Source organism: Hermetia illucens, chromosome 4 (assembly GCF_905115235.1).
Source record: "Hermetia illucens chromosome 4, iHerIll2.2.curated.20191125, whole genome shotgun sequence".
Classification (NCBI taxonomy): Eukaryota; Metazoa; Arthropoda; class Insecta; order Diptera; family Stratiomyidae; genus Hermetia; species Hermetia illucens.
In genome coordinates this window covers 171,960,365-171,984,829 of record NC_051852.1, presented here as the reverse complement: position 1 = coordinate 171,984,829, position 24,465 = coordinate 171,960,365, and positions in this window count along the sequence as shown.

Sequence of the window (24,465 nt, the reverse complement as noted above, 5' to 3'; positions counted from 1 at the left end):
GCCGCATATAATTGAGAATGTGAAAAACATTGATTTTCCAGATACAGACAACAAACTTTCAAGAACTGACCTTGTGATTTGTTAATGGTCATGGCGAATGCAACACGGATCAGAAATTGAAGTCTTTTAAACTCAAACGGCATATCATCATCATCATCATCAACGGCGCAACAACCGGTATCCGGTCTAGGCCTGCCTTAATAAGGAACTCCAGACATCCCGGTTTTGCGCCGAGGTCCACCAATTCGATATCCCTAAAAGCTGTCTGGCGTCCTGACCTACGCCATCGCTCCATCTTAGGCAGGGTCTGCCTCGTCTTCTTTTTCTACCATAGATATTGCCCTTATAGACTTTCCGGGCTGGATCATCCTCATCCATACGGATTAAGTGACCCGCCCACCGTAACCTATTGAGCCGGATTTTATCCACAATCGGACGGTCATGGTATCGCTCATAGATTTCGTCATTGTGTAGGCTACGGAATCGTCCATCCTCATGTAGGGGGCCAAAAATTCTTCAGAGGATTCTTCTCTCGAACGCGCCCAAGAGTTCGCAATTTTTCTTGCTAAGAACCCAAGTTTCCGAGGAATACATGAGGACTGGCAAGATCATAGTCTTGTACAGTAAGAGCTTTGACCCTATGGTGAGACGTTTCGAGCGGAACAGTCTTTGTAAGCTGAAATAGGCTCTGTTGGCTGACAACAACCGTGCGCGGATTTCATCATCGTAGTTGTTATCGGTTGTGATTTTCGACCCTAGATAGGAGAAACTGTCAACGGTCTCAAAGTTGTATTCTCCTATCCTTATTCTTGTTCGTGTTTGTGTTTGACCAGTGCGGTTTGATGTTGTTGGTTGATTCGTCTTCGGTGCTGACGTTGCCACCATATATTTTGTCTTGCCTTCATTGATGTGCAGCCCAAGATCTCGCGCCAATATCCGCCTGCTCGATCTGGATGAAGGCAGTTTGTACGTCCCGGGTGGTTCTTCCCATGATGTCGATATCGTCAGCATAGGCCAGTAGTTGGGTGGACTTGAAGAGGATCGTACCTCTTGCATTTACCTCAGCATCACGGATCACTTTCTCGAGGGCCAGGTTAAAGTGGACGCATGATAGCGCATCCCCTTGTCGTAGACCGTTGTTGATGTCGAATGGTCTTCAGAGTGATCCTGCTGCTTTTATCTGGCCTCGCACATTGGCCAGGGTCAGCCTAGTCAGTCTTATTAATTTCGTCGGGATACCGAATTCTCTCATGGCCGTGTACAGTTTTACCCTGGCTATTCTATCATAGGCGGCTTTAAAGTCGATGAACAGATGGTGCAACTGTTGTCCATATCCCAACAGTTTTTCCATCGCCTGCCGCACAGAGAAAATCTGATCTGTTGCTGATTTGCCTGGAGTGAAGCCTCTTTGGTATGGGCCAATGATGTTCTGTGCGTATGGGGCTATCCGGCCTAGCAACATAGTGGAGAATATCTTATAGATGGTACTCAACAACGTGATACCTTTATAATTGCTGCACTGTGTGATATCTCCCTTTTTATGTATGAGACAGATAATGCCTCGTTGCCAATCGTCAGGCATTGATTCGCTGTCCCATACCTTGAGCACAAGTTGATGAACCACTTGGTGTAACTGGTCGCTTCCATATTTAACCAATTCGGCTGTAATTCCATCGGCTCCTGCGACTTATGATTTTTCAGCCGATGAATTGCACGGACTGTTTCTCCTAAATTTGGTGGTGGCAGTATTTGTCCGTCGTCTTCAGTGGGTGGGACCTCCAACTCGCCGATGTTCTGGTTGTTCAGTAGCTCATCAAAGTACTCAACCCATCGCTCTAATATGCCCATTCTGTCGGAAATCAGGTTTCCCTCTTTGTCTCGGCAGGATGAGCATCGAGGTGTATAAGGCTTCATCCTGCTGACTTGTTGGTAAAACTTGCGCGCCTGGTGCGGTTGCTCCCTGTACTTTTCTAGTTCACAGACTTGTTGGCTCTCCCAGGCTTCTTTTTTCCGTCTGTGAAGTCGCTTCTCCGCTCGATGGAGTTCGTGATAAGTCTCTGCACGTGCCCGCATTCTTTGAGAATGCAACATTACTCGGTATGCAGCATTCTTCCGTTCCGTTGCTAGCTTACATTCATCGTCAAACCAGCCGTTCCGACTCCTTTTGCGGCTGGGGCCAAGTATGTTTGTGGCCGTATCCATGATAACGTTCTTCAGGTGATTGTGAAGATCATTTGTTGATGTTTCATCTCCAGATCCTCTGTTGACTGCGGTTATTGCAGCATCCATTTCCCTCTTATAGGTGTCGCGGAGGGTTGTGTTGTGGATGGTTTCAGTGTTCACTCTCACCTGATTGTCAGAGGGGATTCTAGGTGGTATTGTTATTCGGGCCCGGAGCACCATGCCAACGAGATAGTGATCCGAGTCTATATTGGCCTCCCTATATGTTCTGACATTCATCAAGGCTGAGAGGTGGCGGCGTTCGATCAACACGTGGTCAATTTGGTTGAAAGTGGTCCACGTATGTTTGTGGACCGCTTTCCGCGCAAACCAGGTACTTCCAACAACCATTTCGTGTGAACCTGCTAAGTGAATAGTCCGCAATCCGTTATCATTTGTTTTTCCGTGTAAGCTATGGGAGCCAACGTATCGCCTGAATACTGGCTCCTTCCCTACTTGGCTGTTAAAATCCCCAAGTATGATTTTGATATCATATCTGGGACAGGCTTCGAGGGTTCGTTCTACTGCCTCATAGAAGGTATCCTTCTCCGACTCTGCAGTCTCCTCTGTAGGGGCGTGAACGTTTATGAGGCTTATATTTCTAAACTTGCCTCGCAAGCGCAGAGTGCATAGCCGTTCGCTTATGTTTTCAAAGCCGATAACAGCAGGTTTCATTTTTTGGCTGACTAAGAAACCTACTCCGAGCGCATGGTTTACTGGATGACCGCTATAATATATGGTGTAGTGGCTCTTCTCCAGGAAACCGGTCCCTGTCCATCGCATCTCTTGCAACGCTGTTATATCAGCCCTATATTGGGACAGGGTATCGGCTAGCTGCTCATCAGCTTCATCTCTGTACAGGGAGCGCACGTTCCATGAGAAAATGCGCAAATCGTTGTTCCGTTGTCGTTGCCGGGTCCGTCGTTTTAAAATCCGTCCTATCCGAGGCTCCTGTTGTGGCTTCGTAACAAATTGTTTTCCGTGTAGGGTTGTCAGACCTACCCAACCCCCAACCTGGAGGACCAGTTGGTACAATTTGTCCCGTTTTTAGGCGCGGGAGACTCGTCTTCATCCTTCTCCGTCTGCAGCTTTTCGTTAAGAAAGAGCTCCCAGCAGTCACCACGTGGAGGTGGAGATAGGGTTTGGTAGTAAAGCTGTTGGTGTTGGTTCAGCAGGCATTTCCCAGATTTTATGCTCCATCGTGGGTACCAATCCACGTTTCGCCCCGGGACCTATACTACCCGTTGACCACCACGGCATATCGGTTGGGATCATCGGGATCCTCGGAATGAGAACTTCTTCACCTTGGAATTTTCCATTGAGTATCGTCGCGTAAATCACATTGTTCATCAATTTACTTACCACCAAACGCGCACCATTGCAAAGTTTTGGTGCGTTTATGTTTCGAAGCATGATTACTGCGGAGACAACCTTCAGGCGTAAATTGTGCGGTGGCAAGCCAGGCACATCCAAGAAGTTTAAAAATTCAATTGGAGTTGGTGGCTTCATCTTTATTTGTTACACAGTCAATGGATTTGAATGAATGCATTGTTCCAATGATATCATATGTAGTTAAGGTCATCTACATCTTTATTCTTACCCACTAAAATTGCTCGCTAACTCAACGATTCATTATTTTTGTAGTTAGTAATGATGTTTGGGAATACTTTGTTAATAAGTTCGTCTTTCGATGAGACAAAGTTACAGAAATTCTGAAGAAATAAAATCAATCCGCTCGATTCGTCGACAGGTACTCGACCATTACCGATAATCAGCAATTGCTCAGAGAAATCTTCAGCAGATGTATCATTAAGCAATGCAACTCTTATGTTTGTTGTCAGCTGGAGTTTCTTCACATAGCGCCATAGATTCGATGATTTGAGGCAAGTGTTTATTTCGTCGTCAGCCGTTGATCCTGGAATTACTGGAAGTGTTTGGTGGAAATCGCCAGACGCTGAAATCATTACGCCTCCAAAACACCTCGAGTCATTGCGTAGATCTTTCAATGTTCGGTTAAGTGGCTTCTAATGCACGTTTATGCGCCATTGTGCATTCGTCCCAGATGATGATTTTCGACGCTGATAAAACTTTGGCGATTGCGGAGTTTTTTGAAATATTACATGTTGGTTCTTCAATAGTTTCAAGATTTAAGGGCAATTTTAATTCTGAATGATGGTACGGCATCCTTCAAAAATGTGGCTTCTATTCCAGAAGAAGCAACCGCAAGCGCAATGTTGGATCACGCACGAACAGTGGCTAAAACTACTGACATGAGGAATGTCTTACCAGTTCCACCAGGGGGATCCAGGAAATATAAACCACCATTTCCATCATCAATTGCCTTCATTCTTCTTCTTTTTCTTCAGCCTTTGTCCCGTTCACAAGCGGGGTCGGCTCGTCGTGATCGGCTTCGCCATTTGGCTCTATCGAATGCCTGATTTGGGTGCAATCTCGAGGCTTTCAAATCCCCATCCAGCGTATCAAGCCACCGTTGCTTAGGTCTGCCTTTTAGTCGTTTACCATCGACTTCGATGTTCAGACCAATCTTGGCAAGTGTAATTGCCTTCATTAATCTATCATAAACTTCCTTTTTTTGGGGATTCAACAGTGGTCCATTCGTTTGAACTACTAAATTTAATTCCTGGTCATCATATTCACGTTCCCGTTCCAATTCTCGATTAAATGCGTCATTCATTTCGCGATTTGGCGCTGGCATTCCGAACCTGACTAATAAACTACCCCACATAAGGCAACACATGTCTTCGATCAAGAGTAAAGCCCGATTATATATCTCCTCATTCATTTCAAGATCGGGATTTCTGTAACTGACACGTATTTGATGTCAAATGTCTTCTGATATAGTATCCTTGTATTTATGCCACAGGTTAGATGGGTTCGACGGAAAGCATGTCGAAATGATGATTGCAAATAATGTGCGTATCTGACTTGAAAATGCAGAGATAATGGCTTCAACGATTGTCGTATCCCAATGGGCATCGTTTCCTAGTAAATTGAATTCTTCACTTGCAGCACGATATATTGGGAATATTCTACCATTAACAGTCCGTAGTCACTCAAATGACGTTCGCCCACGCACATTTACCAACAACAACTACAAATAGAAGCATTCATCATTCTTTGAATCAACTGTCTACATACGACCAAGAGCATCAGTAGAACGCACATCCGGATAACCAGGAACCGTATCGCCTTGCTTCCGTCGTTGAAAATTCCAAGTGTAATAATTTGGCACCTTCCAGTAAAGCAAAGTTCGTGCAAACGGATCGCTTTGGCAGATCGCAAAGAAAGGTTTTTCAGCACGTTGAACAACATTCGAAGCCGTGAAATATACTCGTTGACCATTCTCCAGATCCACCGCCAAACGCACAACAATAGGATGACGTTCGTGAATAGGGAATGCGAATATACGTCAAATCGATTCATTGCAGTTCACATAACGACCAACTTAATATGTAGCGCGCAATTTCATCATTGGTATTGGAAGATTGGATGCCAAGAACCGCCATATCGCTCTCTTTCGTGACATATTTGAAAATGTATTTTATGGACTTTACTGAATTCCAATACTCAACGTTGCAATGTGTCTTGATCGTTTTGGAAATAAGTGGCGAATATGGAACAATCCAACTGTTGTCGACAACGAAATCCATTCTTTTCACTTTTGTTGTGACAGTTCGACCGTTATCATCGGGTGATCGACGGCGATACAGTGGATAACCATCGTTGCCAGTGACAGTCTCCGCCGTTAATTTCCGTGGTTATCGTTTGGAATATTTGCCGTCGATCATATCGAAACGCTACTCGATTCAAATCAGCACTTGATAAATCTCTTCTTGTGCGTCGAAAATTATCTACTTGTTGATTTCTGTTATTCGCTCGACGGTTTCGCATTGCCTACCGAGCCGTTTCACGGGCTGCCTCGCTTTGCTCTTGTGATTGAGAAGCACGAAGTCGAGCTTGTGTGCTTGTTCAGTCACTTCATTCGCAATGCTTCGTATCCTTCTTGCATTACGGCTTTGTCGAGAAAGATTCGATCGTCTTGGTCGCGGCATTGTTAATAATGATTCAAAGAGAATACAAATTACTGATGATTATATATTTCCGATAAAATTTATATTATCAAATTTTCTACTTAACCATAGACAAAATCACGTTTAGCTGTCAATTGCGTTTTGTTATTCCATGTCAGATGCGTCTTTGTTATACCACGTTTTATAGGGACTTCACGGAAACGTGGTCGAGCGGGATAAAAATGTCCGTCTATGTCCGTCTCCTGGTTCTAAGCTACCTCTCCACCAATTTTCAGCCGAATCGGTTCAGCCATTCTTTAGTTATAAATAGTGTAACTAACACCACTTTCTTTTATATATATAGATTTTGCGTAGGCTACGCTCGCTGTGAAACGAATTATTCTTTATGTGGGAGGCCCTCAAACATTGACATACATATATAAAGAATTTATCTTAATTTTTAAAAGTAGCATGTACCTGGACGTCAGTTCGTTCTATCTTGGACTAAGCTTCTACGGCACTTAAATTTCAGTGAGTCCAATATAAAATTCTGTTTCATTTTAAAAACAAAATGCAATAACATAAAATATGAAGCAACAATTCAATTTATATTATACCCTAGCATAGCGTCCTTCCTACGTCATCCTTTCATTTAAACTTTAACTTCCATACAAAGCCGTTCTTCCAAAGCAGCTTCCTTGCGAACAAGAGCAAGAGCGAAGTTTACAAACTTAAAAGTGCATACTCATCGTAAAATCACTTTCAGGCCGGGCACAAGCACAACAGTGCAATTTAACAAAGGAAAATTCCTGGAAGTGACGTTCAGCACTTATTGTTAGTTTATTGGGAAATGCTCGGAATGGAATCCAGCGCCCACTATATATACAGTTCCCAGCTGCTCTTTTCATTTCGTAGAGTTTGTCTTTGGGTGCGGTACTTTACGGGGGTAAGATGCTGATGAGATAGTCAGCACCCAAAGATACATATGCGGGTGGAAATGTTCCTAACTTGGAATTTAATCGAAATGTCTGTTAAGATGGTTATGTGGCAGCAATATTGTCAATGGTGTGAATAAATGAATATTCGAAGAAGTCCTGGGTTCTCACTATTGGATATTAGCAACATTCCATTTTATAGTTTGTTTTGAGATTTTTCATTTTTCAGTTGACAACTGTTGCAGTTCCTAAATGAACTGCAAGCCACGTGTTGACTTCACTTGGGATAATAAAGAAAGTGCCTTTTTGCAAAACAGAACTTTATTAAAATCGGTTCAATGTCTGTCTGTCTGTCTTTTTTTTAAGGAGGTGGAAATTTTCAAAAGACTCTGGCCTGGGCACTCCAGACTGTGGGATTTTTACCCAGTCTTCCTGGCAAGCTACCATTCTCCGGACAAAATTTTCCGGTGATAGCACTTCACCTAGAGTTTCCTCTAGGTTCCTTCTTTCTTCCACGAACCTAGGACATTGGAAGAATACGTGCGCTGGGTTCTCTGGGACCCCGTCGCAGTTTGGACAATTAGATCTGGTGTCCAATTGGTATTGACGGTATCGTCCATGGCCGGTGAAAAACTGGGGGAGATTATAGTTGATCTCCCCATGCTTTCTCCCCTGATGGAAGGGTTCAACCTGTAAGTCCAACGACCCTTTTCTGACTGGTCCCATCGCTGTTGCCATCTGCTTATGGATCTCTCCCTTTCGGCTTTTTTCTCCTGAGATAAGGGAGAGATGGACCTGGTGTTATAAATGTTCATCATTTCGGTTGCCAGGATGTCAATTGGCATCATTCCCGACATGACGAACGCTGCATCGTCTGAGACGGTCCTGAAGGCAGAACACACTCTTAAGACTGTTCTTCTGTAAACCGTACTCATTTTATATGCATTGCCTAAAACCTGCAGCGCGTTTCCCCTGCATACAGCATGATAGAACTCACCACTCTGGCTATAAGCAGCCTGCAAGTATGCCGCGGTCCTCCTACGTTCCGCATCATCCTTGCCAGAGCAATACTCATGGTGAATGCTTTTTTACAGGTATACTCTATGTGCTGCTTAAAATTGAGTTTTCCATCTATCATCACCCCTAAGTATTTGATGGAAGATTTGGAAGTGATGAAAGTCCTGGGGGGGTTTAACGTGAGTACCTGCCGTGAAGGCATAATTCCACGGTCCTCTTCGGACACGGATTGATTTTGGGACCACAATCAGAGTCCCGCCATGCAAGCACAGCGGTCCTGTTTTATACTGAGTGCAGGCTCAGCATTCATACCAGTAGATGCGAGGCCTATCTAACACCTCTGCCGCAACTAAGGAGTACGGCACCCGAGTTGTACAGCGCAACTCCATGCTTGAGCTCCGAGGAGCTCTGCCCGCTATGTAGGCATAACCACAACCACCATGAAACTCCCACTAGGGGGGCAACCGCAAATAACCAGGCCGAGAACACATCCTCCAGGAATTCTCCTGGAGCACATGCTCTCAGAGGGCCATCCCGGTTCCCATTGTACCAGATATCCTCCGGTGAGGCTTCGTAGCAGAGCCACTTCAGATGAGTCCCTTGCAGACTCGGGTCTGATCGCCCCCCTCGAAGTCTTGGAAGTGATGATACGATTCCTGATTCTAATACAGGCGTAATTTCTTTTGCGACGCTTAGTGATGAGGACCGCTTCCGTCTTTTCCTCAGCGAGTGCCAGTCCAACACTCTCTAGCCAAGCGTTAACAACACTGATTGCTTCGCTTGAGTACAACTCAGCATCCTCGACATGCTTTGCGACCACAACGAGTGCTATGCCATCGGCGTAACCCACCACCATGGCCTCCTCCGGAACCGGAAGGTTAAGCACATAATTATACATGATGTTCCACAGTAGTGAGCCCAGTACAGAGCCCTGGGGGACACCCGCGGAGACAACGTACTCCTTAGGTCCATCATCGGTATTATACCACAATGTTCGCTCTTTCAAGTAGCTATCGATAATAGCGGCGAGGTAGATAGGAACACCAATCGTCGCCAGAGACTTTCGTATAAGGTTTCAATTGGCCGAGTTGAATGCATTCCTCACATCCAGGGTGACCACCACGCAATATTTGCTGGTACAACCCCTTCCGTGAATTGCATTTTCAGCCAAGCCAGTATCCATTTTGATGGCATGAATGGTTGATCTGGCTTTATGGAACCCATACTGCCTATCTGAAAGGCCCCCTTGGCTCTCGACGACTAGGAGTAGTCTTTTGTAAATGACCCGCTCCAACATTTTCCCCATAGTGTCTAGAAAGCATATGGGTCTATAGGAGGACGGTTCCCCTGGCGGTTTGCCAGCCTTAGGCAGCGGCACCAGCTTCTGCCGCTTCCACGGCGTTGGAATACCCTCGGATATACACGTTTCGAACAACTCCGCGAACATATCCGGTCTACATTATTCGGTATGCTGTCCAGACCCGGGGCTTTGCTGTCGCCTATTCGACTGCAGATCTCCAGCAGCTCGTTCCTGGTGACTGGTGCAATCGGCGTCACATTCAGGGGACGCTGGAAAGTGTTAGTACCCCGCTCTTGCTGGGGAAGTAACCCCTGGATTATTTTCAACAAGAGTATAGAGCATGTGACCTACGGAGACGATTGGCCTCTAAATCGCCCTGTTACGGTTTTATAGGCGCTATCCCACGGATTTATGTCCACTTCCAAACAGAGCTCCTGGAAACATTCCCTCTTACTCCGCTGGATGGCGAGCTTGAGATTCTTGCGGGCTTCCCTATAGGTATGCTCCTTTTGCCCTTGATCGATATTACCTATTGCTCTCTGAGCCGTTCGTCTGGCTCTGTGACAAATCGATCGAAGACTGGCAAGTTCATTATTCCAATAATGGGGTAGTGAAGAAGGAGCATCTCCTAGGCATCGACGTGTCACATGCCTTTGAGACGCTTTGTGTAATATGGAGAGCTCTATCCGTGGAGGTGCCTACTTTGCTAGGCAGGTCTAGCCACACTTCCATGAAGATCTTCTTACAGTTCTTCAAACTCAGGAAGTGTGAGACTCGGTGGAACGTAGCAGCTGTATACGAATATACCGCTTATTTTCGCCCACAGAAAGCCACTAGCCGCCTGATTGTATGGCTTGTTGACCGCACGGCCATATCGCCGCTCCACCAGTCGAATCTGCAACCCATACGCCACCGTAAAGATTTCTGTACGGTTCACTAATGATAGCAATCTCCATTGCGGATTCGTAAGTGGTCTGCGCAAGCAAATCCTGTGCAACCCTGCAATGATCGAGGTATATTTTTATTAACCTAATTTTTTCACTGAAGTTAACGCCTTCTTGAATTCCAGTCATTTCGGTTTAGGTTTCGCTTCGCTAGCCGTCGTTCCTAGTTTGGGCACTTTGAGCCCTTCTGAACTTTTAGTTCCATTTGTTGGACTGGTCGAGACTCCTTTTTTTCTTTTTGGTGCCTGTTGATTAGCCAAAGCTTCGCCCTCTTTGTCTCGCACTCGCTTACTTGATCGAAGATCGGTGACCTTGTGCTTTGGTGTCACTTGGGTCGCCTGTGACACTGTTGGTGCTGGAATGTCCGGCTTTTCCTTAGGCTTTCTTATTTCTTCCTGGGACCTATTGTAAAGCACTCTGATGGCTCTCACCATGTTCTTAATGGCTTGGTGCACGGTGTGCTTGTCCTTGATGAATTCGGACAGCTCAACTATTTTAGTCCCAAGCTGCATAAAAGGTAGTTCTTCTGACTCAGGGCGCTGTTCTCGGTGAGTCTTGGGCAGATTACTCCTTTTACTGAATCCTTCGCTTTTTTCAATTACTGAGTTCCCAGGGACTTTCTCTTTTGCCGGCTTTGGTATTGGAGGCGATCGTAAAATTGATGAGCTTCTCCTGAATGGATAAATTTTCTGCTGCTGGAGTACCTCTTGATCAAATCCGATGGGTGTCGAAATCGCCTTTTTTGGCCAGCTATCTTCTGTCTGTCTGTAAGTCACAGGCACATTTCTCAGAAACGGCTATACCGATTGAGACGAAATTTGGTGAGAAGGTGAGACCTGTAGACCCCTAGACATGCAGTGAGTAATATCCGTCTACGTTGAGATTTAGGTGGGTCCCCATACATGTAAAAGGGAGGTGTAAATTTTTTTTTCACCAAATATAGTCATGTGGGGTATCAAATGAAAGGTCTTAACTAGTACTTTTTGAAGCCGGTCTTAGTTTTGAGATTTTCTAGAAAGGCGCATGGGGGGAGGGGTGGAAAGTGATGATTTCTTTAACGGACCGTATCGATATCTTTTCAAATTAAATAAGTAATAATATATTACCATATTTATGGAAAAATTCGGTAAAACGAAGTACAAAATCTGACATGCTAAATGCATATTCTTAACGGGCTACGTACAAATGGGATAGTTCTACACTCAAATAGACTCACACAAGAAGCAAACAAAACCTTTCATACCTGAAGCGCCCAGCTTCCGGTTTCCCGACTTGTTTAAATAAGATATTCATATATTAATTTTTCAGATGAGTATCAAGTTAATGAGGGACTTGGCTAAGAATAAGAAAGCAATAATTGCTCCCGATCATAGATATTACAACTCATTTGAACCCACGATTCCTTGGTTGTGTTGGTATGATTTAGATGGTTGCACCATTTGATGAAATCATTACAATTATTACAGTAATAATCACGCCAATTCTCTGGAGATATTAACGCTAATTTGATAATTGAACCAAACGTATACCCAAATGGTTTCCATACGAGCTCCAATCCACCATCATAAGTTATTTCACTATCGCATCAAACAAATGTTTTCCTGTGTCATTGTACAAATATAACAAAGGAATAACAATCATCCCCAAACTGAATGCCATTTGTTTATTAAACATTCATGACACTTTCTACTTTCTATTTGCTTTCGACTTTGGGCACATATTTAGAACGAGAATAGTTCAGCTTATTGTAAAAGCATTCCCTAGGTCGTCATGTCTCTTTCAGTATTGACCAAGAAGTGACTATTTCGACAGATAAACAAATGCTCCCCAGGGAGGAAGCAAAAATCGATGAAAACTACTGGAACTACTACTCATTTATTGACAAACGTACTAATGAGACGAGTTTTACAAGCAAGTTGGAGTAGAAGACCATCAGCTTCCCTTCAAGAGTAAACAAGTATTCAATTTTGAGATTGGTTGTTTCAATGGATTTGTTTTAGTTTGGATTTACCCTGCCCAGCAACTTACGAAACCATTGGTCATTTGAACAATACTTACTTAGTGATGTCCTTGAAAGTTCACTAAGCGATGTTAACGTCCCAGTTCCTGGTAAACGGAAAGCATATTGGTTCACTCGAATTCGTCGTCAACAGTAACCTGTGATGAGAGAAAGGTTGCCTTAGCAATTTCACTTGGCTGACAAATATTGGTTATAGTCCTGAAAAGACGTCAACATCAAAGATATCTTATTTAAAACCACCAGTATCGACAAGGTTCTGAAAATCAATACCGGAACCAAACCACAATAGTTTTAACAGAAACAGTTTAACCCAAAGCGAAGTGTCATTTGAATGATTACTAGACAACAACTGTGAAGGAAGAGACAATCCAGATCAACCCCTGTGAAGGAGTATTAACTGACAAATTTGTCTGTACAGATTTCGGCTGTAAAGACCAATGCAACAACAATGGAGCAAAGAGTGGTATCTTGTCGTCTATTAACTAAGACTAAGATATTGCTTCATAGACATTAGCAGAAATAAAATTTCGCGCGGCTTCCCTTGGTATGCAAGATTGGTAAACAATGATGATGTGTTTTATTTAACTTAATTCTAACTCACAACCGCCGTAGTTTGTAAACCTTGAATTGCAATTGCATTTCGTATTGGCTTAGCACCTAATCCGTCTTAAAACATCTGGGTCCTCTGGCTCTTCCTTTTTCACCTACCTCACCAACTGCACGGAATTTATTCAACTAAGATAGGGTCGTTTTACCCGCCTGAGTCGGCATCCACCAGTATGCCTCCTTCTCTTCCACTAAATCCTTTTCTACTTTACGAAAACACAAACGGGCTCCTTGACCACTTCAACGACCCGGTTCAAGTGTTCCGCTGTCAATTGATGAGTCGGTCCTGGTTCCGCTCATTTTCATGCAAAATGCATTTTCACTTGTCTCAACCAGATCAACCGTTAGGCCTGCATACCGGCATATATGAGCCGGCCAAGTTTAAATGCAAGGTCAATGTTCCCTTTTGACCGGTCATGCTATATTCGAACATTGTTATTATATACAAATTGACAATTTGTATATAAATATATAAATCAGTTGTCGGGTCGTCGGGTGTTGATAAATCCGTCGAAGGCAATTTTGACAGCCTCTTAGTTCCTAAATTGTTTCTCCGGCAACAAATGATCCAAATGCTTAAAAAAAGCGATAGTGGCGAAAGGTCCGGTGAATATAGTGGATGAGGCAGAGTCTCATACTGCAATTGGTTCAACTTTTGAACCGTTGTTTTGGAAACATGAGGTCGTGCATTGTCGTGAAGGAATATCGCACCGTCTCTGTTGACTAACCTCGGCCGTTGAATACTCAATTTTTGGTGCATATCCTCGAGTTGAGCACAGTATTTCTGTGCATTTATCGTTTGTCCAGATACCAAAAAAGAATAGTGGATAACGCCAGCTGTAGACCCCCAAACAGTCGCCATTACCTTCTTCGGATGGAGGCTCGGTTTCGGCATATACTTCGGTGGCTCATCAGCATCTAGCCATTGTTCCGGTCGGCGACGATTATCGTATAATAAATATCCACTTTTCATCACATGTAACTATTCTGTGCAAAAAGGGATCGGTTGTGTTGCGGGAGAGTAAACAACTGCGAATTTCCATTCGCAGCGCCATGTTTTGCTCCATAAAGACATGCAGAACCCATTTGTCGAGCTTTTTCACCTTTCCAAGTTGTTGCAAGTGCCGGGAAACTGTCAAATAGTGTACGCCCAGTTTCTCTGCAATGTCTCTCACAGACTGATGTGTGTCGGATGCGATTAACAAATGCGTTTGCTTAGGATCCTCAGTTCTACACCCAAGAAAAGACGATCTTTTCGGTTTCATATGATGACGAGCGAGGACTTCATAAGTCGCAATTCCTTTCAAAGGAGACAACAAAAGTATCGGATGAGGATAGGATTCAATGTGATTTTTTCACACCTAGATCAAGTCATTCAGATTTCAAGCTTGCAGTCCTACGGGAGTCATTTTTCCTTTCGTTTCATTAATGATCTGATTTATATTTCTATTAATAATCGGTATGAGCTAGAAAAACTCGAAAATTCTAAATCTGAACGAGAGAACAACAATGTCCTTTTAAAGGTTTTGTGTGAAACCAAACCTTATTAAAATCAATTCAATTCTATCCGATTGTCCATCTGTTTGTCTGTTTGTCTTTCACACCCGATTTACTCGAAAACAACTGAATCTGTTGTCATGAAATCTAGTGAGAGGATGTAGTCTGCGAATCCCTGTATATATAGCAAGTGGCGTCATTTTATGTTGAGTTTATGCATAGGGGGTGTAAATTTTTTTCACCGTATATAGTCATGCGGGACATCAAATGAAAGGGCTTCATCAGAACTTTCCAAAACTGGTTTCATTTCTGATATTGGGTAAAACCTAGGGGAATGGGGAGGTCAAAAAGTGTATGTCAAACAAGTCTTTTCTCTGAACCTACGCAACGGAAAAATCTAAAAAAAAAAGAACGCAATGATGCCACCCTATATCTGTTTAAATAAAGTTAATAATAGTATTTTACAATAATTTAAAAATCTACCTGGGAACATTCCTTACTTTTACTTTGTAAGTGTGTGGCATAGGTTCGTTTAGGCTGAGCGCAATATCTGCCTTTAATCTATAAACACATCTTGGAGTTTGGAAATATATGAAGAAAAGTTTTGAATTTTTGAACATAAAAGTTTTAGACCCGAAGCGCCCACCTCGCCCTCCCTCCCCTGCTACTTCCACTCGTACAGAAATATTGGGAATCCGAGGTCTTTCCCAGAAAGCTAAAGAAGGAGGTAATCGTTAAGATTCCAAAAAACACCCATTTTAAATGCGATAACTAGAGGGCGATGAGTGCTCCACGCAACCGCAAATGTAATAGCTAAAATAATCTTGAAAGTTTTATCAACAGAGAGCAGGTTGGTTTCCACAGCTAATCCTTCTGCATTGACCACATCATCACTCTATGGATCATTTTGGAACAGTGCATGGAGTTTAGACTTTCTCTTCATCTGCTCTTCTCCGATTTCGAGAAAGCTTTCGACAGCGTGAGCAAGAAGTTACTCTGACGTGCACTACGCAGGCGGGGCCTTCCAGAAAAACTTATAGATATTATGTGATGGCCCAAATTACACGAGCTACATAGAGATCAAATTCCAGGTGAATTTTCGGCCCAAAGTGGGGTCCGCTTTGTTATCGGTAACGTTCTCATGCTGCCTTTCCTGGACGACTTTTCTGTTGGTATACAAGACGAGCACATGGAACGATACCACCGCTGTCAATCGATAACTCCAAGCCTTCGTTAACACTTGTCGACACCATCGGAGTAAACTGGTCTGATACTATTGTAAACGAAGAACCAGGCCAACGCACAGGTCTGTCACCCGTAGGCGATGTTACGAGGAGACGGAAGTGGCTCAAACAGGGGCGACAAATGCATTGCTGGCTACGCTATGCAGTGGAATCCATTGCCCTAAAAAGGCCGACGAGTATGTCGACCAAGGGCACTTAGCGCAAGACAGAGAGTGAAGTGCAGGCATCTCGAAGTGTTCTAGGGGGGAACTGAAGTGTATTTCAGCGAATCATGAACAAGGGAACATCGGTGTAGTTGACTTGTTATACACCAGCTAGGGATGAATAGCAACAATATAGTTCAAAAAGCCCACGGACCCTCTTCCCGCCCAACCGGACCGAGGGGCGACCAACCTAAGGATGGGCTGAAGGCAACATCCAAAGGCCCGCATTACAGCGATGATGCGTTTTAACGCAAAGTGTGTGCGACCATGCGAAAATGTATTACTACATCCCGATTATGGATCTTATATCGAAAACAGTGCGGATCAAGACTGAAACCCATTAGGTCAGATTGTTACCGGACAGGACTCTTCGGACTATAACACAGATTGCAAGGATAACCGCTTTTTGCATCTCCATGTATAGTCCAGCCCTAAGATCGAGCGTTTTCAGCGCTTTATGTAACTTCTGCGGGACTAATCCCGTCGCTGAAATTACTACTGGGACTACTTCGATCTTTTGTAGTCTCCAGCTCTGCTTCATATCGTCTGCCAAGGGGCCGTAGTTCCAGATTTTTTCGTGCTGTTTTTCAACAGTGTTCCGGTCCAACGGTACGGCTACATCGATTATAAAGCACGCTCGTTCTTCCTTCAGAAGCAGAACTAGATCGGGTCTGTTATGGTTAACACTGTGGTCAGTGGCAATAGTGTGATCCCACAGTAGTTTGACCCGATTATTTTCCAAGATTCTCTGCGGAGTATACTTATAGTAAGGATGGTAGGTTGCCACCAAGTTATACTTCAACGCAAGGTTTTGATGGAGAATCTTGCAGACGGAGTTATGACGATTGGTGTACTCGGTACCGCTCAACATCCTGCACGCAGATGTTATGTGCTGGATGGTCTCCTCTTCACAGTTGCATAACCTACAACTGGAGTTGGTGATTGAGGAGTCGTGATGAATGTACCGTTTATAATTTTTTGTTGGGAGCGAAGCATCCTGAATTGAAGTTAGGAATGCTTCGGTCTCATAGAACAGTACACCATTTGTCAACCATTTGTTGGAGGCTTCGATGTCAATGCCTGACAAGAACAAATTTTTTATATGACCTCCGTGAATGGGTTTCTCTTTCCACATGTCGATCTTCTGTTGGACTGAAGTAACATTCGACATGGGATCCCATTCTCTGCTTCTCAAGTTCAAAGGAGATAATTTATTATCTGCCATGACGGTAGCCTGATGTATTTGGCTAGAGGATTGTTTCTCATAGAAAAACTCACGAAGAGAATGCACTTGATTGTAGTGCAACGTTTTTAAATCAAGTACCCCCCTTCCTCCCTGATAACGTGGGATAGTGATCCTCAATTTTTCGGCAGCTCTATTGTGCATGTTGTTGTTTGCAAGAACTACCCTTACCCGTCTATTGACAGATTCTAAATCAGTATTACTCCACTGTATCACACCGAAAGTGTATAGAAGGACGGGAATGGCGAAGGTGTTGATTGCCATGATCTTATTTTTCCCGTACAGCTCAGTTTTAAGGACAAGATCCAGACGCCGTTCAAATTCCCCCAGCAACTTAGATTTGATTATTGTCACAGCAGGTGTTGTTGCTTGCAATATGCCGAGGTATCTGTAGACGTCGTGCGAATCCATACCCTCAATTCGGATGTTATTTTGGCTGTATCCTTCGTTGGTGTGTTTTCCCCGAACAATTGTTTTTATGCGACATTTTTCCAAACCCAACTGCATGCCGATATCCCTGCTGAACTGGATGGTGATGTCCAGCAAGGAGCGAAGTTGGTTCTCGTCTTTGGCATACAATTTGATGTTGTCAATGTACATTAAATGGCTTAATGTACATTTCGACAATATGCCATGCTTGACTTGGAACCCGTATTTGCTTTCATGCAAAAGATAGGATAGCGGATTCAAAGCCAAACAAAACCACAGTGGGCTTAGAGAGTCGCCTTGGAAAATGCCATGCCTGATTGGTATCTCTCCTGATGTTTGTGAGGATACCGATAGCTTCGTGCTCTAATTCTTCATTACTGTTCTCAGAAGAAGAACGACATTCGGGTTGATTTTATACAAGCGTAACACTTGTAGTAACCACGAATGTGATATGGAGTCAAAGGCTGATTTATAATCGATGTCGGCTGTCGAGATGTTTCGTTTTTGGTGGACAGCCTGCTTTACAGCTACCGTATCGATTTCAAGCTGTTCCTTGCAGCCTCGGGAGCCTTTTGCGCATCCTTTTTGCTCCTCAGCTATCAATTTATGAACATCAAGATGTTTTGAGATGTTCGCGCACAGAACTGAAGTGAAGACCTTGTAAATGGTAGGAAGACAAGTAATTTGTCGTCATTTTGAAGGGCAAGAGACACCCTGTTCCTTGAGGATGAGGAAAGTTATCCCCTTGGTGAAAAATGGTGGAACTAAATCAGGATCGGCAATCATCAGATTAAATTGATTTGCCAATATCCTGTGAGTGCTCTTGAACCGCTTCAGCCAGAAGTTGGGAATCTTGTCAACTCCTGACGCCTTCCAGTTACCTGCCTTGTCAAGGGCTGCTTCAACGTCGACTTCAGTTACGTCAGGCATGGTCATTTCGGGGAGGGCCTCGCATGAACGCATAAGGTGTGGGTGCCACGCTGCTTCTAAATTGCAACGGCTGGATTCGCTCCAAACACTTCTCCAGAAGTCTTCTGCCTGATTCAGATCGAGGTTACTTTCCCTATCTGAGTTGGTGAGATTTTTGTAGAATCCCCGTTGGTTCTGGAAGAACAAGGTGTTGTCTGTCCTTCGCTGAAAGCTTTTCTGATACCTACGGATGCGATTGAAGCATACCGCAAGTTTCTGCTTCAGCACCTCGAGGATTTCTTCGATTGGCATATCATTGGACAGATGGTAGTTTCCAATGATGTTCGCAACGCATCTGTGCACTCTTCGTCATGGATTTCCAAGGAGCGCTTGCGTGACACGACCAATCTCCTTTCTCAACTTTTCGACTCTTTTGTTGAGTCGAAACACCCAGAACGGTAAAGTCCTTCTGCGCATACTTCCGTTATTCGCTCTAAGATGTTGATTATGGAGACGAATAACCGTGGCAGCTGCAACGTAGATCAGGCTGTGAACCTCTGTAGCAGTAATCTCGCTAGCTAAACTTCTTTTTCTTCAGCCTTTGTCCCGTTCAGAAGCGGGGTCGGCTCGTCGTGTTCGGCTTCGCCATTTGGCTCTATCGAATGCCTGATCTGGGTGCAATCTCGAGGCTTTCAAATCCCCATCCAGCGTATCAAGCCACCGTTGCTTAGGTCTGCCTTTTGGTCGTTTACCATCGACTTCGATGTTCAGACCAATCTTTGCAAGTGAATTCTCGTTTGCACGAATTGCGTGACCATACCATCGAAGACGCCTCTCTCGCAACTTTTCCACGATCGGTGCAACCCCATAACGATCGCGGATATCCTCATTTCGGATGTGATCTAAACGTGTGACGCCACTAGTCCAACGTAGCATCTTCGTCTCCATTACCGCGAGACGCCGTTCATTGTCTTTTATGGTCGGCCAACACTCAGAACCATAGAGAGCGACTGGACGGACAACATTGCGGTAAATTTTAGATTTGAAACGTTCGTTGATACGTCGATCACAAAGAACACCAGTTGTGGAACGCCACTTCATCCAGGTTGCGTTAATGCGTGAAGCAATTTCATAACGCAGCTCTCCATTGGCTGATAGCGTTGACCCGAGGTATTTAAATCGCTCAGATCTGGGCAGATCACTGCCGCTGACAGTGATTGTGCCTGTTTCATGGGGATCGGTCGTCAAAAATTCAGTTTTGTTTAAATTCAATCTGAGACCGTGTTGCATGAGGCGATCATTCCATTTTTGAACAAGTTGTTCCAGATCATTTTTGCTATCAGATGCTAGGAAAACATCATCTGCATAAAGCAGTGTGTGTGGCGCTGGACGTTGGATATCCCGTGTGACGGTGTCCATAACAAGGACAAAGAGGAGTGTGAGAGGGCACTTCCTTGATGAACTCCAACAGAGACACGAAACGGTTTTGATACACCCGCCATACTTCGAACTTTACTTTTCGGATCGTGATAGAGCAATTGAACCCAGCGCACGAGTTCTTCTGGCACCAAGTGTTGTCGTAAAGCATACCAGATGAGTTCGTGTGGTACACGGTCAAATGCTTTCTCTAGATCCAGAAAGGCAATGTAAAGAGGGCGATGCTTCTCACGGTGTTTCTCCATGAGTAACCGCGCAGCGTGTATTGCGTCAGTAGTTCCGCAGTTCTTGACAAATCCGGCTTGATTCACGGTTATTTCAACGATTTCGCGAATACGGTTGTCAAGAATGCGTTCAAAAATCTTCATGGTATGGGAAAGTAACCGGATCGGACGGTAATTTGAACATTCTGCTGGACTACCTTTCTTTTTCCATATTGGAACAGTGGTACTTTCTTGCCAGTCCGATGGTGTTCTTCCTTCCTGAAAAACCCGGTTAAAGAATTCACTCAGCCACGGTGTTGGGTCCCAGCTCTTTGCTTTCCAGAGCTCAGATGCGATGTCGTCAGGTCGTGTTGCTTTCCCCGATTTCATTTGTTTTATTGCCTCCTCGACTTCAGTTGCGCTGACTGGTGGAACTGCTCCAAATGTCGGCAATGATTGTGGAAGTGGAGGATGAGCAAATTCTTCAGTTGAAATCTGCTCGAAGTATTCTCGCCATCTATCCGTTGCGGCTCGACGGTTGGTAAGCAAAGTACCGTTCTTGTCATTAACACAACAGAAGTGTTCGATATCCTGTGTGCGTTCATCACGGCTTTTAGCAAGTCGGTACAGATCTCTCTCGCCATCCCGAGTGTCCAGTTTATCGTAAAGATTTTTGAAATGGTTCGCTCGGGTGACAGCGACCGCTTTCTTTGCTTCCCGGTTGGCATTCTTATAAATTTGCCAATTAGCAGGCGTTTTATCGTCGAGAAATTTGTGGTAGAGGCGTTTCTTTTCACGGACCTTCATTTCAACATCATCATTCCAAAGCCAAGTATCTCGGTTGATGTACCGCTTACCCGGCTTGGTGACCCCGAGGGTTGCAGAGGCCGCTTTGTGGATCGTGTCTTTCATTTGGTTCCATGATTCTTCCACATTCGTAATGGTTGGCAATCGTATGAGTGAGACTGTTTCTTCTTTCTTCTCACCAAATCGCCACCATTTAATGCGCGGCGGGCCAGTGCGTTCCTCACGCCGTTTTATCGGTGGCTTAATTCGCAGGACAGCAATCAACGGCCGATGTTGAGGTGCGATGGTCTCATAGGGAACGACTTTGCAATCAGTGACAGTGGTAAAATGTTGGCGTCTTATGAGAATATAGTCGATTTGCGTTTTATTGTTCCCACTATAAAATGTGGGAATATGAGACAATCGTTTGATGAACCATGTATTCATAAGTACAAGGTCATGGGTGTCCGCAAAATCGATTATACGCTCGCCACCTTCGTTGCGCGCTCCGAACCCCTTTCCCCCATGGCACCTGTTACCGTCTGCTTTTTCACCCACATGACCATTAAGGTCGCCGGCAATGATTATGTAATCGTCAGCAGGCACGTGACAAGTCTTTTCATCGAGAAGTTGCCAGAAGGCATCTTTCTCGGCATCAGGTCGGCCTGTCTGTGGTGCATACGCGGTGAAGAAGTGAATAGTGCGATCAGCTGATATAATGGTGAGCTTCATCAGCCGATCATCAAATCGTTCGACTTCTTTAATGGCATCACGGAAACCCTCTGAGATGGCAATGCCAACACCATATTGAGTGTGTGGGTTACCAAAATAGAGAAGTTTGTAGCGATTTTTACCGCGTTCGCGTTCAATGTCGCAGCTTTTGGAACCAGACCATCGGGTTTCTTGCAGAGCGCAGATGTCAATGCACCTTTTCCGAAGGGCTCTTGCGAGTTCCTCCGTCTTTCCAGTTAGGGTACCAACATTTAGCGTGCAGACACGTATTCGTTTTGTTCGTTGTGTGCGGACTAACTTGCTTACGTCCTGACGCCGTCCATGCGTCAAGAACCCTTGCCCATTTCTCGACAGGACCGGGGCCCGTCCTGCCGCGTCGACTGAGGTGGACGCCCTAGCATTTCTCCGAGGCTTGTGACTCAATCCGATCATCATATTTGTAACGACATTCTATGCATTTTCTTGGTCGACCTGTCGCGGGGCCTGTCACCAAGAGAGATCAGGTAGGATTTAGCATAGTAGAATAACTCCAACTATACTCTATTTATCTCTTTCCCTGATCTCAGCATTTTATTTTTGTTTTACTGAGGATAGTACAGAGTAGGTTGCCTCAAACCCTCCTCCTTTACCTGGGCTTGGGACCAGCATACTATGTTAATAGCATGGCGGAGTTAATCTCGCTAGCCAAACGATCAGCCAAAATTCTGTCAACGGCAGCAATTATGTTAGTAGTTGCCGAAGTAAGCTTCAGTTTTGGGATCTTTGGCCTAGCGTCTGGAAGAATCTCAGCATACTCTGTGAATGCGACCTGGAATGCGGTCAAAGCCTCATTATAAATTGGGTCGACATCCCCAGTTACTAACCTTCTCCTGACTACTGGATTCATGGAGTGCCTTACAGGTGGAGTACTTATGTTACTCCTTTGACTAGTCCGGTAATTTGATGACTCCAGCCCGAGCTCAAGTGAAACCTCTTGGAAGATTTGTTGCCTAGTTGGTAAGGCAACTCGGTTGTTATTCACGATCACCCGGTACTGGTTGACGACGTTCTGTTCCGGAACATGACTTAGCTCCGGAAATCGGGTTATGAACGCGTCATGTAGTCGATGTCTGTACCCTGATGGATTCCGTTCCAAATCCGTGACACGGTAATAGGCGCGGACGATAAATTCGTTGAGTTGGTTCGTCCAAACCATACGACGCCTAGGTCTCCCGTCCCTGGTGGTTGACGGCATAACCGCCAAAACATCCAAGGGCGAAGAGCTGCTCTGATGTTGTTGAACGACCCTGTCCCTGGGGTCCCATTAAAAGAATTTAAATTGTTTTTCCCAATTTTATTCCCACGAGTATTGGGGAGGCAGTCAACCCTGCAACAGAGCCCCAATGTTGCAATGCCCCATGGTTACCTCCAAAGGTAGGGAAGGTATTTGGAGGGGAGCCGCTGAAATACAGTGTAACGTCACTGCGTCCTTCACCCCGGATTACGGATTTGTTAAGGAGGTTTACTCCCCCTGAACGGGAAGAATCGGTAAGGGAGGACGAATACCAAGGAAAACGTTCTGCTTGTCCGCGGCTACTTATTTACAAGATTAACTTGCGATATTCGTAGCTGACCCGGTGGGTCATGTTATTATCCGCAACACATGACACGCGCCTGGTCGCATGCAGCTCTGCGTTTGCAACTCAGGTGAGGATAAACCTGGTACGCCAGGCATATATATATGATATATATGTGTGTCCGCTGGGTTTTAAATTTCAAATTGATTTGAAACTTATTGTATCCCATCTATCTTAGTGGTCTGTAACTATTCCATTGAGCTCGGTTGTTGAGTATGAAAGTAATATACTTATAATGGATCATCAGTAATCTTGCTCCTCGCCATAAAGCGTAAATCAACAAAAAGGCAAGGAAAGGGAATCGCGGAAACTCAATTATCCTGAATTGGAATCAGCGGCCGCCATTAAGTTGAACCATTAAGGACACAATGAGCACCGCATAAGTCAACTGCTTCAATAGCTCATTTCATTTCTCCACTGTTCCCAAGAAATAGGTCATGATTAAAAGTTAACAAACAGTTGAAATAAAACATCATTTCACATAAAAGTAGGGAGGGACATTTCTCAGAAGCTCGGACTGCAATACCTTTCACTATATAGTGACAAATAGTGTATTTCCATATGCTTGTATAAGGCATACGCCTATGCGACCTCAAGTCCCAAGGTGATTACAAAAAACGACTAGTTTTTGTGTTATTTTATCGAATGGAAATGAAGCAAAGGAACACTCCTTTCATAGAGGAAAGGACCTGTAACCGAAAACTTAAAAAATGGAATCAATAGTACATGAAGCCTATCAAGGAAACAACCTGAGAGACTGATGCCATCTCTATGCAACAAATTAGAAAGAAGTTTGGAACTGTAATAGGCTTTTTTCTACACTTTAATTTTTATGAAACTTAATAAACTTAACGTTGGGCGAAATGTCCCGATATACTCCACGCTAGACAAGCTCCGGAATGTGACTGTGTTTCTTTGGATATTTCAGACTTTCTCTTATAGATTCTAGTTTGCCATTGGACCAGCCATTTCTCTACACTTTTCAGATTTATATCTGATATTTGAATATACGTAAAATGTCTTATTGTCTAATATCTTCTGTTCGTAAGATGTAATTCCAGAACTATTTATTATTTAACTCTGGGTTAGAAGT